Below are 17508 nucleotides of genomic sequence, written 5' to 3'. Positions count from 1 at the left end.
ACTTTAGGCCTCAGAAGCAGGCCTCAGGAAGCAGAGTCTCAGGCCTCTAATCTGATTGTGGGTCATAAGACCCTCATTCCAGGGAAGGTCCTGCCCCATATACTGGAGGAAGGAATGCGGCACAGAGGCCAAGAAGAAGCTGAACAGACAGGCTTGCTGGGTTTAGATCATTCCCTTTTTTTCATTTGCATTTCTGCACAATCTGTTATGCCTATCCAGTGAAATCTCCACAAGAGGCCCAAGAGGACGGGGTTTGGAGAGCTTCCAGATAGCTGCACATGCTCCCTGAGGGATGCGTGCCCAGGGAGGGCGAGGAAGCTCTGTGCCTTTCTCTATGCCTTGCTCTACTTATCTCTTCATCTGTATCCTTCATAATGTCTCTTATAATAAACGGGTAAATGTAAGTTTCCCTAAGTTCTGTGACTGACTCTAGCCAATGAATTGAACCCAACGTATCGGTTGTAGGAACCCTAATTTGGTTGGTGCACCCCTAAACTGGTTGGTCGGAAGTTGTAGGGGGCCAGACTCATGACCGGTGCCTGAAGGTAGGGGGTATTCTGGTGAGACCTGATGCTATCTCCAGGAAGGTAGCCTTGGAATGCAATTGAATTCGAGGACAGCTACTGCTTGGTGGGGGTGGGGGTGGGGGTGGGGCCCATACACATTTGCTCACAGAAGCCTTACCTGTTGATGATTGTTGTTTCTGTGAAAGTAGAGGAAAAACAGAGTTTTTCTTAAGCACCACATTATATAAAAGTCTAGAAAAGTGGGGCGGCATCTGTGGCTCAGTCGGTAGGGTGCCGGCCCCATGTACCGAGGGTGGCGGGTTCAAACCCGGCCCCTGCCGAACTGCAACAAAAAAATGGCCGGGTGTTGTGGCGGGCACCTGTAGTCCCAGCTACTTGGGAGGCTGAGGCAAGAGAATCGCTTGGGCCCAGGAGTTGGAGGTTGCTGTGAGCTATGTGATATCATGGCACTCTACCTAGGGCCATAAAGTGAAACTCTGTCTCTACAAAAAAAGAAAAAAAAAAAAAGTGAAATCTGTGAAATCTGTAATGACAGAAAGCAGATAGTGGTTCCCAGGGGGCTGGTGATGTACAATTGGTTGTGAAAAGAAACAGTATTTTGAGGTGAGTGAAATGTTCTGTATCTTGATTGTGGTGATTACTAGACTATACATTTAAACTCATTGAATTTGACATTTTACTGTGTATGTGAAAAGTACTTCAAAAAAGCTGAGGAAAACCATAAGCGTATTGTAAAAAAATGTTTAAATAAACCTGTTTACCTTTTAAAAAATAAAGAGTAGGCTCTTACATAGATTGGCTAGCTTATTGTGTTTAAGGCTACTGGGGACTGGATTAGGATGAAATTTCAAAAATTATTCATCTGTTTTCATGTTGTTAAATAATCACATGTTTCTACTATGGATGTGGCTCTGTATGGAAAATAATTACATAACTATTGGAAAATAGATCATTCTACTCGTCTTCAGGAAGTGAATTTCTCTTTCAAATTCTTATTGATGGACTAGGTGCCTGTAGCTCAGTGGTTAGGGCGCTGGCCACATGCACCAGGGCTGGTGGGTTTGAACCCAGCCTGGGCCTACTAAACAACAACAACAACAAAATAATAAATAGCCAGGCATTATGATGGGTGCCTGTAGTCCCAGCTACTTGGAAGGCTGAGGCAAGAGAATTACTTAAGCCCAAAAGCGTTTGAGGTTGCTGTGAGCTGTGGTACCACGGCACTATACTGAGCGCGATGTAGTGAGACTCTGTCAAAAACAAAACAAAACAAAACAAAAATACAAATTCTTATTGATGGCTATTCTGAATCTACTAGAGGACCAAAGTGCACCTCTGAACGGCTTGAACACCTAACTCCTGCTCTCTTATGCATGCATATTAGTGATAACAAAGGGTGGACAGGGGGGAGAGATGTAAATTTCTAACCACTACTTTCTCCATCCATCACTCTAATTTGCTTACCCACCTAGTCAGCTGAGTATTTAAAATAAGTACTTCTGTACACTAAAGAGTGCAAGACTTGAAAGCCAAGTAATGTTTCTTTATAATTTTTCCTTCCATGTGTCTCTTGTTCTTACAGTTCATCCAGGAATCATCTGCAGGTTTTTCACTCACGTGTCTGTGCATAGCCTTTGAGGTGACTCAGGCTGGGCTCAGCTTGGACTGCAGGCTGCAGTGCCTATGGGTAGCTCAGGACGTACATTCCATGGAACAAGGCAGAAGTAGCATGGTAGTCTTCCAGCCCAGCCTGTTGTGTGGTTTCACTTCCCCCACATTCTCTTGGTTACAAGTGAGTCATTAAGTCCAATTTCAGATTCCAAGGGAAAGGAATTGAATTTCAACTCTCAGTGGATGGGAGTGTCAAGGAATTTGTGGTCATCTTCAGAACCTCCACTTAACTTTTCACACTGAAAACTACAAAACTGGGTTGGACTCTTCCCCTCCCTGATTGCCCTAATCAATTTCCACTGAGTCTACCTTTGAACTCTCCTGATATCTTTCCTCTTGCCCTTGGCACCACCTGCTTTGGTCTTGTGTTTTCTTCTACTGGAGCTTTTGCAATACTTTTCCTATTTTCTCCCTTCAGAATTTTCCCCCTAAATCTTATTATCACTACTCTGCTGGAATATTTGCAGCACCCTTCTCCAGAAAAGATTCTAAAGTCAGCCCAACCCCTACCTCTCTTTTCAGCTTTATTGTCTACATTTCACCCATGTACTTCAGCCTCAGACTATGTGCCTTCCACTCATCATTTTTCTGAACTTCCCCTGAATTATGTCCCCTCTGGCCTTTTCTCTGCTTGGATTCTCTCTTGCCCCTGTCCCATCCTTCCATGCCCTGTTCATTTCTCTTCTAAGAATCAATCTCTTCTACCCTTTCAGCGCATTTTATTTCAGTATTGTTCTCAACGTAGCGTATTCACAGTCATTCCATGTACACTACAGTTATTGCAAAATATTTAAAGTGTGCCTTACTCATGATACCCACTACCTAATGAATGGCCTGTTAACCTTTGTTTTCCAATGCTATTTGGCAATATATTGTGGTATCAAGGTTAGTACTGTTAGGCCATCTGTTGGACTGTCTTATTCTTAGTTGGCGAAGGCAGAGGTTCCCAGTATACATCTCTTAAGAGCCTATTTAGAAATTTCCAGAGATGGATTATCCCCACCACAAATACTATTTATGTATTTGAAATCCCACTTTTAAAATTTAGTCTTTCTCAATGAAACACATGTAAAATTCTAATTCCATAATAAACGTAAATTAGCACATTTAAGTTAGTGATGCTTAGGCATTTACAAATATCTTGACTAGATAGTCTTGTGTTGTTACCTAAGACCAAGTCATGGATTGTACAATATCAAAAACCTCACTGACTTGTTTCTGAAGGTGTTTTTCTTCTGGATACACACTTAACATATTCTAGTAGAGCAAGGTAATTAAACTGCATTCCATTTTCCAGTCAGTGTACCTGGTCTGTTCTAGAATTTAAACTCATTCAGTCACTTTTAAAGAATTCCTCACATGTTACTCCCCTTTTACATCTCAAAATGTGTTTGAACATTAAACTTGTCATAATTGAACTCAGCATAATTTCAACATCTTGGTACAAGTATAGTCACTTAAGAAAGCAAATTGACTTTGTTAGTCATTTAGAGTTACAACATCAACTCTGTCATGGATGTGTGAAATGGTTGGGAGGTATCCAACTAAAGTTCACAAATTCAGTTGTATGGGCTGGATGCCTCTGTTATATAATAGCAAGTGACTAATGCTTTCATATATAAAAGTCTTCATAGTGAATTATCTATGCTCACTTCTGATCAAGGTTGCTTCTGTTTTCCAACTTGGTGAGGTTGTCAGACAGGCTTTTAAAATCTGTTCCGTGCCTGTTGTTGGACATCCTGCTAAGCTTGAATATAATATGCAAATTCAACATCAATTTCTTACAGCTCAAGTTATAGTTTAAATATTAAAAATACCTCACTAGATATCCCCAAAGAACATTTCAATGTCTACGTTAAACAAGTGAACTTACTTCTGCTGGAAGTAGTTATTATTCTTTAACATGTACTTGAACTTTTATGGGTGGTACTGAAAAATAATGTATTTCTAGGAAGAAAAGAGTAAGGACCTACTTTCATCTTTACTCTCTGCCTTGCACCTGGCCCTCATTTAGGCAATGTGTGGGAGATATAGTATCAGCAAAAGACAGTCTTTTCAGCTAACACCCTAGTGTGTGGAGCAGAGACAAGCCATTTCCCATGTGTCCTATCTGAATGTATGACTCATGGAATTTGGGAGCATGATAAAAGGGTTGCTGTTCTATGTCACTAAATTTGGGGTGGTTTGTTAAACTAAGCATCAATAGATAATTGGAATAGGTGAGATATCATTAACAAAAATGAGGAGAGTGGTTTTTGGTCAGTTTGAAATACCTGCAAGCCATCTATACAAGTATTTAGAGATGTGAGTCTAGAGCTCAGGAGAGTTCAATCCAGAAACAAAAATTTAGCAATTATTTGTGTAAAGACATGAAAGAATGTGAACCACTCAAGGAAGTGCATGCAGTAATAAGAAAAGAGGGTCACAACTGAACTGGAAGCAGAGAAATGAGTGTGAAATGAGGTGCCAGAGAAGAAGGCTGAGAAGCAGCTGTCCCAGGCAGTGAATGGAATAGGGAAGAAGGAAGTGGAAAGACACTCGTTGGGTGTGATTGTCATAGGATTAAAACATTACAATGATTGCTTCCTAGTGGAAGTTGTTAAAATATATTCTGCATCTTAATATATTTAGTAAGTTGGGAATCAAATTCAGATCTTAAAAAAATCATTTTCTAGAGATTAACAAAGTCTTCTCAGGTACTAAAATTTAGATAATAAAATTATTTCTATTAACATATCAGTGTCTCAAAAAAAAAGAATTCTCAGTGAGAGAGAAACAGGGAGTGTCAGAATTTACAACTGGCAGAGATTATAAATACCCCAACTCTCACTCTCCAAACTGAAGCTGTCTAGCTTCAGGATCTAACTAAAGAGTCCAGGAATAATTCCTGCTTCATGTTTTGCTTTTTTATATTCGCAGGGGAGGGGAAGGGGGTGTAGATGCACCTGTAAAAAAAAAAAAAAAATGTATCAGTGTCTCCATTTCATAAACTGTGCTTAAATAATGTAATTCGTGAAAGAACCAGTAGGTGGAGTAGGTTTGCTTAAGAAAATTTAATCTTTTGTCGTCGTTGGGGGGAGTGGAGTGGAAGAGAAAGTGAAGTGGGGAAGGAGGGAGAGCGAAAGAGGAGGGATAGGGAGGATGGAGAAAGAGAGGTGGGAACAAGACAGGAGAAGAGAGGGAGGCAGGAGAGGAGGAAAGATGAGAGAGCTAAAGGAGTTATTACATAGGTAACTGAGCATGGTTAATGAGACTGTGTTGTTTATATCTTGTCAAATGGCTCCATGGTGTTCGTTTCTTAATACTCTACTCGTGTTTTATAAATATTAACATATATAGAATATTTAACTAAACATTTTTTAAACTAGGATTAGAAAATCTCTTATTCTGATATGAACCTCTGTGGGATTTCTTGTGTCATCCCAGTATGTGTTTCTTTAAAAATCAAGTATTTTCCAGTAATAGTTATATTAATTTTCCGGGTGCTGTGGTGACTCACGCCTGTAATCCTAGCACTCTAGGAGGCCGAGGTGGGTGGATTGCCTGAGCTCCCGAGTTCAAAATCAGCCCGAGCCAGAGAGCCTCATCTCTAAAAACAGCTGGGTGTTGTGTTGGGCACCTGTAGTCCCAGCTGCTTGAGAGGCTGAGGCAGGAGAATCACTTTAGCCCAAGAGTTTGAGGTTGCTGTGAGCTGTGATTCCACAGCATTCTACCAAGGGCGACAAAGTGAAACTTGTCTTAAAAAAAAAAAAAGTTTTATTAAATTGAACAGTTTGTAGAAATCTGGTTATTAAACAAAAGTATCAAGAAGGAAATAACTATTACATTTTATTCCATTACTAGAAATAACCATAATCATTCAAGATTTTGATGTATTCCTTTCTAGCTATCTTTGCAGAAATCATACTGTGCATATGATTTATGTCTTTATTTTTTCTCCTTTATAACTTAAGTATTTTCTTATGTTATTTAACCCTCCAAAGGCAGAGGACAGAGTGAGGCTGAAAATAGGGGGTTTCTTGAAGATGAGCTCTGGATTGAGCTCTAATCCATCACCCACTCCTTAAAAAAAAAAAAAAACAGAAAACAAAAAACTTTACCTTTAGAGGTAAAAAAACTTTAGAGACTTTGGTGTTTTAAGTACAAAATGACTTGCTCTTTTCTTCATCCTCCCTACCTCTTCCCCAGCTTCCATCAGCTTCTCCTGGCCTCTTTATATGTGTAAGAATAAATGGCCCAGGATCACCAGGCATTCTAGGAAAACTTCCAAGTATGAGGGAAAGAGAGAAAAATTAGCAAAGAGACAACAGAAAGACCTCCAATTAATGTCTAGTTGACCTCTAACAGATAAGAGATTAAACTTACTATTTAGAAAATATGGAGATTAATAGAAGAAAGACCAAAAAGATTTAAAAGTGATTGCCTTTGTAATGGAAACAGTAAGAAAATTGCTATGTTTCATTATAATCCTTTATTATTATTTTGATATTTTTAACTGATTGGATTTATTAGGTTAATAAAATTATTAAAAAGTAAAGTCCATGGATTTTTTAAGCATTCAAAACATTTTCATCATTTTTTTTTATCATTTAGGTGTTTCTTATCAGAAAGAATTTTCATTCTGTTAGACATTAATTTTTTATCCTATGTTGTGATTGCTTTATCAGTGTTTTTAAAAACCTCTTCCTGTTTTTGACCTCAGTGTTAAGATTAATTAAATACACATTATGATCTAACTACTTTTAACTTTAAGGAATTAGATATGCTCAGATAAGAGAGTTATTTAGTTAAGTTCTGTGTGGTACCTAAGTATCTTTTCTACCTAATAAGTAAACTAAGTACTCTTCTCAGTAAAACTATTATTTGTAAAATGCAAATTGTCATGTCAGACAGACTTTGTATACTTCGAAGTATAGGGGGGAGGCATGTAAAAGGGTGAGTGCTGAATGACATCCCAGATGTGTGAACATTTTTCTTTTTTTAAAGTTTTTGTTTGAGAGTTTACAAGTTACATTTAAATCCAAGACCACCTAACAGCTTGACCACTGTGTCTGAGGGTGTATTTTCTAAACACAGCAGCCCTCTTGTTCAAACATGAAGAAAGACATTTCAGTTCTAGAGGAACTTAAGCATATTTGTATTTGTACAAAAAGAAACAAACAAGGTATCTCTAATTATAGCTCTGCTTTAAATTTTCTTCAAATTATATTTTAGTGACAATTTGAAAGAAATACTGTCAGTGGTTGGAAAACCTCAACATAGTTTTCTTGGCCATCAATGAAACAGGGAAATGAAAGGAAAGTAACCTGGTTAAAGAACAAAAACCCACAACCCCTCCCTACCCCCCTGCATCCCCACTGAATTAAAGGAAGCTCCGTGGAAGGCATGAGCTGACCTGGGGCTTGTAGTAAAGCATCTGGGCTCCTCCCGGGACTCCCACACACACTGTGTGCTGCCACCTCAGCCCATCCCTTCATGTCATGGGATATCAGACCAAAGGACACTTTATGTTTAGGAAAAATGGGTCACAAGATGAAGAATGCTTCTTCCTGAAATCGTTGGGCTTCCTCTTAATGTTGTTACCTGGTTGGGTTTTAACCCTGGCCAGGTTCTTGTGTGGGAGGTGGGTGGAGCCCGGTCATTCTTACTCTGCTTTGTGGTGTGACATTCTGAGTTCACTGTTTGTTCCTCAAGTTTTTCGTGCTTTACTATAATCTTAGGTGTAGTCATAAATTCTCTAAATTCCTGTAACTGACATAGTGTGAAATTGTACCTGAATTTTTATTAGTTCAGAAAAATATTTTAGAGTTAAAAGTATACATATGACAAAAAAAAACACAGCGTCGTGTTCTTGTTATTTATGTGTCTTCATCTTTTAATTTTCTCCTGTTGGAAAATGTTTCAATGAAATAATATTCATAAAAATTTAGGTGGGTTAATTAACACAAAATACATTTTCTCTTTCTTGTAATTTATCTTTTTTTTAAATGAAGAGTTTTTGATTCTTGCTTACGTCTCTGTGGTTTGATATTTCATCCTCTGGATTCATCTCAATATTTTCTATCCTGTGTTTATTTTCCCTTGCATACACACTTGGACGTCTACTACACATCTTTTTAAATTTCATGACATTTGTCATCTATATCTCTTTGTCATTTTCTTCTTAGTCCCCAATTCCACTCCCTTCCTTACATGTAAAAAGTCTAAATCTAGCCTCATCTAGTTGCTTCAAGTGATGAAAACCTATTTAACTTATACATGTGCTAATAATGTGTACCCAAAGGGAATGAAGATGATGTATAATAATGCAGAAAATATAATGGTATGAATTCAGTTAAACTTTTTTAAAAAGTTAGCAAAGAGAAACTAATAGTGGGAAATTAAGAGGGGCCAAAAGTAAGGCAGATATCCAAACACTTGCCAAATAGAGCCACAGTTTGCCTTGATGCTGTATCTCATAAGTCTGTTTTTTGTTCACCAGTTTCAGGTCCCTCCCTTTGTAGCCTGATGTCCACGATCCACTTGTATTAATCAAGGTTCTCCAGAGAAACAGAACCAATAGGGCATGCATGTGTACACGTTTGTTGTGTACAGTTTTATTTTAAGGATCTGGTGAATGTGGAGACTGGCAAGCCCAGCTCTGCAGTTTGTCTGTAGGCAAAACTCCCTCTTGCTTGGGGGAGGTCACCCTTTTGTTCTATGAAGAGCATCCACTGACTGGATGAGGCCCACCTTCATGATGGAAGGCAAATTTCTGGGAGTTCACCAATTTAAATGTAAAACTCATCCAAAAAGACCCTCACAGAAACATCCAGAATAATGTTCAACCCCATATCTGTGCACCATGGCTCTACCAAGTCGATATAAAATTAGCCATCACATCATGACAGCCTGTTTCTTGCCTTGGCCTTCACCTTGCCCTTCTTTTCCTTTCTGTATAGCCCTTTTCCATTTCTGTAATCCATGAAGGTTCAGTTATACTCCACTTTATTCTTTTTTCTCACATCTTATGCTAAAGAGACTCAGGATTCCAGAAGCACCAGTAAGCCAGTGAGTTCCTGTTTCCTGGGTTGGGTGAAGTTCCTCTCTCCTGTGGTGGCCAAAGACTTCTTCTGCGTAGGCTCTGGAGGGATCTGGGTTTCCTGCTCACCGCACCCCTACGTGTCCACAATGGCTGTGCCTCCCTCTCACCCTGTCTCCTGCCCTGAGCTCTTTGCAGACCCCTTCTGTTAAAGGGTTTGTGGTAGGAATTAGCTTTGCTATATGTGGCCACATTTTCTGGGTGCTAATGAAGCCTATACACAGAGTTCTGCCTTTAATAATTTACATGAGTGGCTGATAAGGGTGGAGCAACAGACAGCATTCCTGGGAAAGGTTTCCCAGGACCCAGTGGTCCAATAGTCTCTGCCATCTACTCTGCTTCTTATTCTCGTGAGGCAAGGGAGCCCAGACCACAGTCAGGGGTGGTGGAAATCAGTTGCTCTGCCTGGCAGAAAGGTGAAGCTTTCAAGGAAAAACAACTCTCTAGATTTTTTTCCAGAGGGAAAAAAACAAAAATGAAATAAAAGTAAGACAGACAAGTAGCAATACAAAAATTTTAAGGCAGAGTTTCCAAATATAAGTCTGTATCATTCACCCTCTTCCTATTAAACCAGGCACCAGAGGACCCTTAAATGCATAACGATCATTCCTAAAAATTTTTGTAGGATTTTCATACAATCTGAGCCCAGACTTCAGACCATTGAGAACTGTGATGCTCTAAGGGACATCAAACAGACTGTACTCTGATAGGAACTCCTGTGTAAAGTGAAATGAGTAATGTGTACCTCCAAAAATTACCGTGGGAAGTAAGTGAAATAATGTATGGGAAAGAGTTCTGTAAACTGCTAAGTGCTGTATGGACATTAGGTATTTAGTAAATCAGTTAAAGCCATACCAAAGATTTAAAACCAAAGATGAGATATTTCATGCATAGAAAACTGGGTATTTTAAAGGTAGGAAGAAGAGTAGACAAGATTAGTCAGAAAGAAGAGTTTAGTCATTATCATATCAAGTTTCTCCCCTCCCAGTGGAAAGTATGTGTGGGCATATATGCTTACATAATATAGATAGAGGTGTTAGTACATTGCTTTTTACTTTCTCTGATCAGCATCTGAAATAATAAATTTTATTTTATTTATTTATTTATTTATTTTTTGAGACAGAGTCTCAAACTGTCACCCTGGGTAGAGCGCCATGTTGTCACAACTCACAGCAACGTGCAACTCTTGGGCTTAAGCGATTCTCTTGCCTCAGCCTCCCAATTAGCTGGGACTATAGGCACCCACCACAACGCCTGACTATTTTTTTGTTGCAATTGTTATTGTTTTAGCTTGACCGGGCTTGGTTCGAACCCTCCAGCCTAAGTGTATGTGGCTGGTGCCCTATCCACTGAGTGACGGGTGCCGCTGATAAATTTATTTTTAAGCTAGGAAATTTGAGTCATTTAATGGGGAACTTAGCTGGAAAAGTCAAACACAATTCAGGAACAGGTATTTACACATATATCAAAATATTATGCATATATTTTTACAGATATATGTTTTTTATTTGGGAAGGAAATAACATGCTGTTCTCTATGTATTTTAATTCTTTTATTTAGCATTGACTTCCCATGTGTTGCTTAGCTTTTTTATTCCCCTCTTTGTTTTTTCTTTGTGGTCAAGTGCACATCATAGACCACCTTAGCTTGGTCATTATATTTGCGACAGAATTTGAAGGTGACAGCATTTGAAGGTGAGCCACATCAAAGAAGGACAAAATAATTTATTTTCTGGTTTTGTTCAAGCTTCCTCACCCTGAGAATCTGCCCTTAGGGCCTCAAATACTCTTCATAACAATCTCACCCTGCTTTGAGTTTGGCCACATAACACCCCAAAACATTATGTATCTCGTTGTAAACTTAAATTTATGTTTAAATGTTGCATATCCCCTCACACTAGCTAATACTAGTAGCTAGCACTGAAGGCTTACTAATATGCAAAGAACTGTTCTAAAATTACATAATCTAATTTACCCAGTCTTTGAAATAATCCTGTGAGGGAGTTATCCCTATTAGAGGCATGAGCAAACTTAGGTGTGGAGGGTTGAAACATTCACTCTATACCACAGAACTACACGTGGAGCTAAAAGTGGTCTGTATCCGAGGCTACACTCTGATCCACTGTGTTCTGAAAGCTCAGTTGGGCTCAAGACTTTTTCTCACTGCTCAGGCACCTCCATCCCCTAGCCCATGACTTGCATTCAAGAAAAGATCTGTAAATCATTTGTGGTTGTTGCTCTATGAAAACAAATAAGAAAAAGCTGAAGCTACTTTTGTGATTTTCCTTGTTATCTTTTTTTCCACATTAAAATGTTTAGATTAAGGTAACTTCTACTGAGTGCAGAATTATGAAATGTTAATTATATCAAGACTTTTATGGCATTGATTTTTTTTTCAAAGTATAACCCATGGTTTGGTGATATAACTATAGAAATATGGATAGAAACTCCCTATTATGCAACAAACCACTTCCTGCAACTGTTTGTTCCTTTGTTTGCAGTGTTTTTAGCTAAACTCGTCTACAGTTGTAGGGTCATATACTTGTAACTGTATCACTGCATGGAGCGTAGATATCACAGAGTGCTGATGACATGGATATAGCAGCCAGGTTTTAAAGTCAGAATCCTGTGTAATTGCCTATGTTAATATATGTAAAGCGGTTAAAATTAAGACAGTGCCAGGTGCATAATAAACACTTTTTTTTGAGACAGAGTCTCAAGCTATCCTCCTATGTAGAGTGCTGTGGCATCATAGCTCACAGCAACCTCCAATTCTTGGGCTCTAGCAATCCTGTTGCCTCAGTTTTTCTATTTTTAGTAGAGATGGGGGTCTCACTTTGCTCAGGCTGGTCTGGAACTTGTGAGCTCAAGCTGTCTACCCACCTCGGCCTTCTAGAGTGCTAGGATTATAGGCATGAGCCATCTCACCCGGCCAATAAACACTTTCTAAGTCTTTGCTGTTATTATTAAAACTCCACAGTTTCAGAAGCTTCAATCAGTTCAACCTAAAAGATGACAAAATGAAGCCTCTATTTTCATAGGAGCACCAGCTCTTAGTTTTGGAAGGAAACTGAATTAAAGACTGATTACACTTCCAATATATGTATTCCTAATAGGTAATAAACATGATTCTGCTTGAACATTTCTAGTGATGAGGGACTTACTATATTTCTCAGGCAATTTCATCCCATATTGGAATGTTAAATTATGAATAATCTTATACTTTATATTGAACAGAGATCTACCCTTCTATAAATTCTACCTGCTGGTTTCAGAGGTAAGTGGGATGAAGTGATTAGGCCTCCTGAAACTTAGCAGCTCACAATCAAATCAAAATTGGAGCTTCCAGCCCCAGTCAGACCCTCAGATAATTGCAGCCCTTCCAACAGTTCCATGATAGCCTCATGAGATAGTTACTCAGCTAAACTGCTCTCCAATTACTGAAACACAGAACCTGTTTGAGATCGTGTTTATTATTATTTTAAGCTTAACTTAAGTTTTAGGGTAATTTTTCATGTAGCAACAGGTAACTAATAAACAATGCCACAAGTGATCATTCACATGTGCTTGTTTTGGTGAAAATGTGAAAGTCCATAAAACAAACTCCTAGAAAAAGAATTGAAAAGACTTGAAAATAATGTGAATTTAAAATTTCATTTAATAATGTCCAATTTAATAGCAAATTCTCCAGTGAATGAGTGGGCTTCTCCATAGCTACCCTCAACATTGTAGTTCATACGAGAATTTTGCCATTTTATAAGCTTAAAAAAAATGATTTTTTTCCAATTTGGATTTCTTTTTGTTTTCTTTTTGTTTTTTTTAGATTTCTTAGTTATATATGAGGTTGAGCATTTTTTTCCATATATTTATTTGCCATTAAATTTTTACTTCTGTTATCTCCCAATTGATATATTTTGCTTACCTTTCTATTGGATTATTTCTCTTTTTCTTTTTGGTAAAATATCAGTACAGTTAAGAAAATTAACTCTTTTATATGTATACATGCTTTTCTCCATTTAAAAATTTTTATTGTAACATTGTTTCTGAATTTTTTTAGTGTAGAAGATTTTTACTTTTTGTAGTAAAATGTATCTTTTAAAAATATTTTGATTTTATAAAAAACTTTCTTACATCTAAAATTATTAATAGAAAAACTTCTATATTATCTTGTCATTTATATCTCATATGTTTTTTGCCTACCAGCAGGGATGACTGAAAAATTGGCTCTCAAAACAACAAAAGCAAGAAAAAACACTGATTGGTAGCATTTGCCAATTTCTGAAGTATAAATATTCCCATCAGGTCCAATTTCAATGTGACTTCACACGCAGTTAGGAAAAGATGTGCACACCCAGCTCTTGCCAGCTGGTATGCCAGCTTCAGCACATCCCTGCACCAGAAATCTGTCTTGACATAAGAGTTGAGAGAGATCCAGTTTCTTCTTTTTTCTCTCTCTTTCCCAACAGCTGAAGTAGATGGAGAGGCTCATATGGGAATACAATTCTCATTAAAACAGTGAAGATTTCATTGTAACATAAAGTTGTCGATTAGATTCTTACTTAATATATTATGTGTATAAACATAAGCGTGTACTTCATCAAAGGGTTTCGCCATTAAAAGAAAGTCTAAAACCATGGAGCAGAGTCTTCAACAAGACGTGGGGATGGGTGGGGCAGAGAAGGGCATGTCTCTAACTTACCAAGTCGCTAGAGTTCTCTCTAGGTCTTCAGTTCGCCCACTCACACCACCCCAATATAACTTAGGTACTGAATGCCTTCATCTTCTGTATTTTTGGTTTTGTTGTTCTAGTTTTCATTTTTTTCTTACCATCAAAAACTCATCTCACAGTAAAAAGATCAGTGGTTGCAAGGCGGGGGAATGACTAGATGGAGCACATAGGATTGGTGGGCAGTGAAACTTCTGTGATCCCATAACGTGGATACATTTCGTCATTCAAACCTGTGCACTACACAACATCAAGAGTAAATCTGGTGTTTTCTATGAACTGTGACTCACTTTGGGTGGTTACGATGTGTCAGTGTAGGTCTATCAAGTGAAACAAATGTACCACTCTGATGGAGGCTGCTGATAATGAAGAGCTGTGCATCTGTGGGGTAAGAAATATATAGAGGATTTCTGTACCTTCTACTCAATTTTGCTGTGAATCTAAAATTGCTCTAAAAAATAATGTCTATTAAAAATAACAAAAAACTCATCTTAGATCCTTTATCATACTAAAGTGAAAATGACTGACGAAAGATTCAAGTGCTATCTCCCTGAAGGATCTTTGTCTTTTACCAGGAGAGGAAGCTGTGAAGCTGATCTGAAGCTCTGGTTTAGGTGGCAGGTGGGTGTGAGTTTCCAGGACCTCACAGACTTCCCCTGAATCATAAGGAGAGGAGGGGAGCGAGAAGGCAAGACTGCAAGAGCACAGCATTTGATCTGAGGGCACAGGCTTGGGTTCTGGTCATGGTTCTATCACTTCCTGGGGATGAGTGATCTCAAGAACACCCCAAGACTCATTTTTCTCACCTGAATAACAAGCTTAAGAATAGAGCAGCCTATCCATGCTTCCCTTCGGGTAAACTGAGATGTAATAATATGTAAGAACATGGTTCATTAATTGAAGTTATACAAAATATTTGATATGAGGACAATTAATGACAATTAAGGTCATGGTGGGGGTGGGGGAAAGGGAGAGCAGAGAGAGAAAGAAGGAGGGAGGGGTGGGGAAAGGAAGAGCAGAGAGAGGGAAGGAGGGAGTGGGGTGGGGCCTTGGTGTGTGCCACACCTTTGGGAGGCAAGACATGATTGCAAGAGGGACTTCGCCTAACAAATGCAATCAGTGTAACCTGGCTTATTATACCCTTAATGAATCCCCAACAATAAAAAAAAAAAGTGTGAGTGATTATAAATTGGTTTTATGGCAGTACTGAGTACATTGGTAGTAGACGGGGTCTTGCTGTTGCTCAGGCTGCTATCAAACTCCTGAGCTCAAACAATCCACCTGTCTTAGCCTCCCAAAGTGTTAGGATTACAGGAAATAAAAAATAAAAATGAAAAAAAAATTGATTACTAGTTGCAAAGAAGACATATGTGCTTTTGAAACATTCAGGCTCCAGATGGACAATGGGGTCAGCCTGTCTGGGTCCCATCATTGTTACTCTCCTTTTCCTATAACTTAGTGTCTCAACTTTCAAATCCTATAATTGGAATAACAAAATTCACCTCTGCTGATTGTTTTAAGTATTGAAATAGGTATTCTTGTAAAGTATTTGGAAAAGTATCTATCTTCCCTTCCACCCCAGCAAAGCGTTCATGCAAAGTCATTTCTGTTTCCTTCCAAAACCCATAAGTGTCTGTATATGAAGTCAAGACCAATCAAAAGCCATGCCCCACTGCCCCGTGACTTTTCTGCTATTTTTCTTAGGGCATCCATCATTTTCTACATCCCCTGGCTCACTACTCTTCTCATTCCTGAGCCCCTTGGGTGGGCATGAGGCATTTGCCCCCCCCAGCTATTGAAATTGCACCTGTTTGAGAGGAAGTAAATTATAAGGGGTTCTTTGGGACAGTTAAATGTGAAGCGATGAATTTAGAAAGGGAGAGAATTTTAAAAATACAGAACAGCAATTAATTCCGTTTTAACTCATGATGTACAGTTGAGGGCATGATGTGTAAGTGGGAACTAGAAAAACCCTGACTCTTGGTTGCTATTTTACACTTTTGAAAAAGATGTTTATTCTTCTTTTTTTCACATCTGTGTTTTCAGTTGCCACCTGTCTTCTTGGATGGAAATAACTGCTCTTCTATGAATTTCTATGGGAGTGGGGAGGTGCTGAACCTCGCGTGTGATTGCTCTCCTCAATTCAGTAATGAGATCAGTCACCAAGTCACCTTTGACTCTCTGGTGAGAGCTGCCACCTCTTGTTTTCATGAGAAATGTTAAAATAAATGAGTCAGCCCCTTGGACCCTTCAAGAATGGCACGCAATGCTCAGGCTAATCTCAGCCGTAGCTAAAGAGGTCTAGATAATAATAATAAAAAAGTACTTCAGAAAGATTTCTTCCAGAAATATAGCTGTGCACCTGGCTTCTTTCTCTTTTTGTCTATTTGCCACTTATTTGGCTTTCTGGATTTCTTTTAACTTTTTAAAAAAACACTGAAGTATGATTTTTAGTTTGAATGGAAAGGCAGTGGTATAGTAACCTGTGATCTTCCCTTGTACGGTAAGGTTCTACATAACTATGTGTAAAGACAGGTATTTTGAATAGTGAAAGAAGGAAGGTATGTTTATTCTCCTAATTATCAGTCACCTTTTAATCAACAAGTACAATCTTCGATCTTTTTGCTTATGCTGCGCGTTGATTTCCTTTTTAACCTGAGATGACCTTTGTTTGAATCACTGTTTTTATACACTGTGCCATCTTTTTTCCTCTGTTGTTTTTCTGTTTTTTAAAACTGCAACGATTCTCTTTGTTTGAAATACTTGAAATGGTATGTACAATAAAATTATTCTTAAATCATAGGAGAAAAACAAAGCGCAGAACAATTCTAAATGAAACCCAAATCTAAACTACTTTTTAAGTAAGCTTTGTAAATAATCACTTGTTTTTGAAGGAGGAGGCTATTCATGAGACAAGAGTGGGAATAATAATTTGGTTCTTTTGAGATTTTATTATTGTTTATGTATGTGCATCTGCTAAAAGAAAGCAAATCGATAGCATTTTGGAGTTATTTGGTCACTCACAATATTCCGTGAGCATTTTTTTTTTTTTGGTTTGCTAGAATTCAGTGTATGGGTTTGGACAAAGTGAAGCTCTGAAGATATGATCTGCAGGATGGAGAATAAAGGTGTTAGAAAAGGAAACTTTGGTATTGGAGAAACTGGTTTAGCCCTATACAAAGGACAGAAAAAGTCAACTTTTGGCCAACACATCCATTTTTTAAAGAAATAGAATTTTAGTCAAGTTAACAGGTAAAAATTTCAGCCTGTATGTTTATTTTTGTCTATACCTCGATAAAATCCTATGCATTTCAAAGGATTCGGACTAGGTAGTATTATGCTTACACATTTGAGTAAATCAATATATGCAATAAAAATGTTATAAGAAACACCAAACTAGACTAGATCTATGATCCGTCCACTCAATCCAGGGGTAACATGTATGGTGCCCTGATGTTTGCCTTCCAGACAACTTCTAAACCTTGGGAGGAGTCTAAACTTGCT

Source organism: Nycticebus coucang, chromosome 16 (genome assembly GCF_027406575.1).
Source record: "Nycticebus coucang isolate mNycCou1 chromosome 16, mNycCou1.pri, whole genome shotgun sequence".
In the NCBI taxonomy this organism is placed as follows: domain Eukaryota; kingdom Metazoa; phylum Chordata; class Mammalia; order Primates; family Lorisidae; genus Nycticebus; species Nycticebus coucang.
This window is presented reverse-complemented; position numbering follows the sequence as displayed.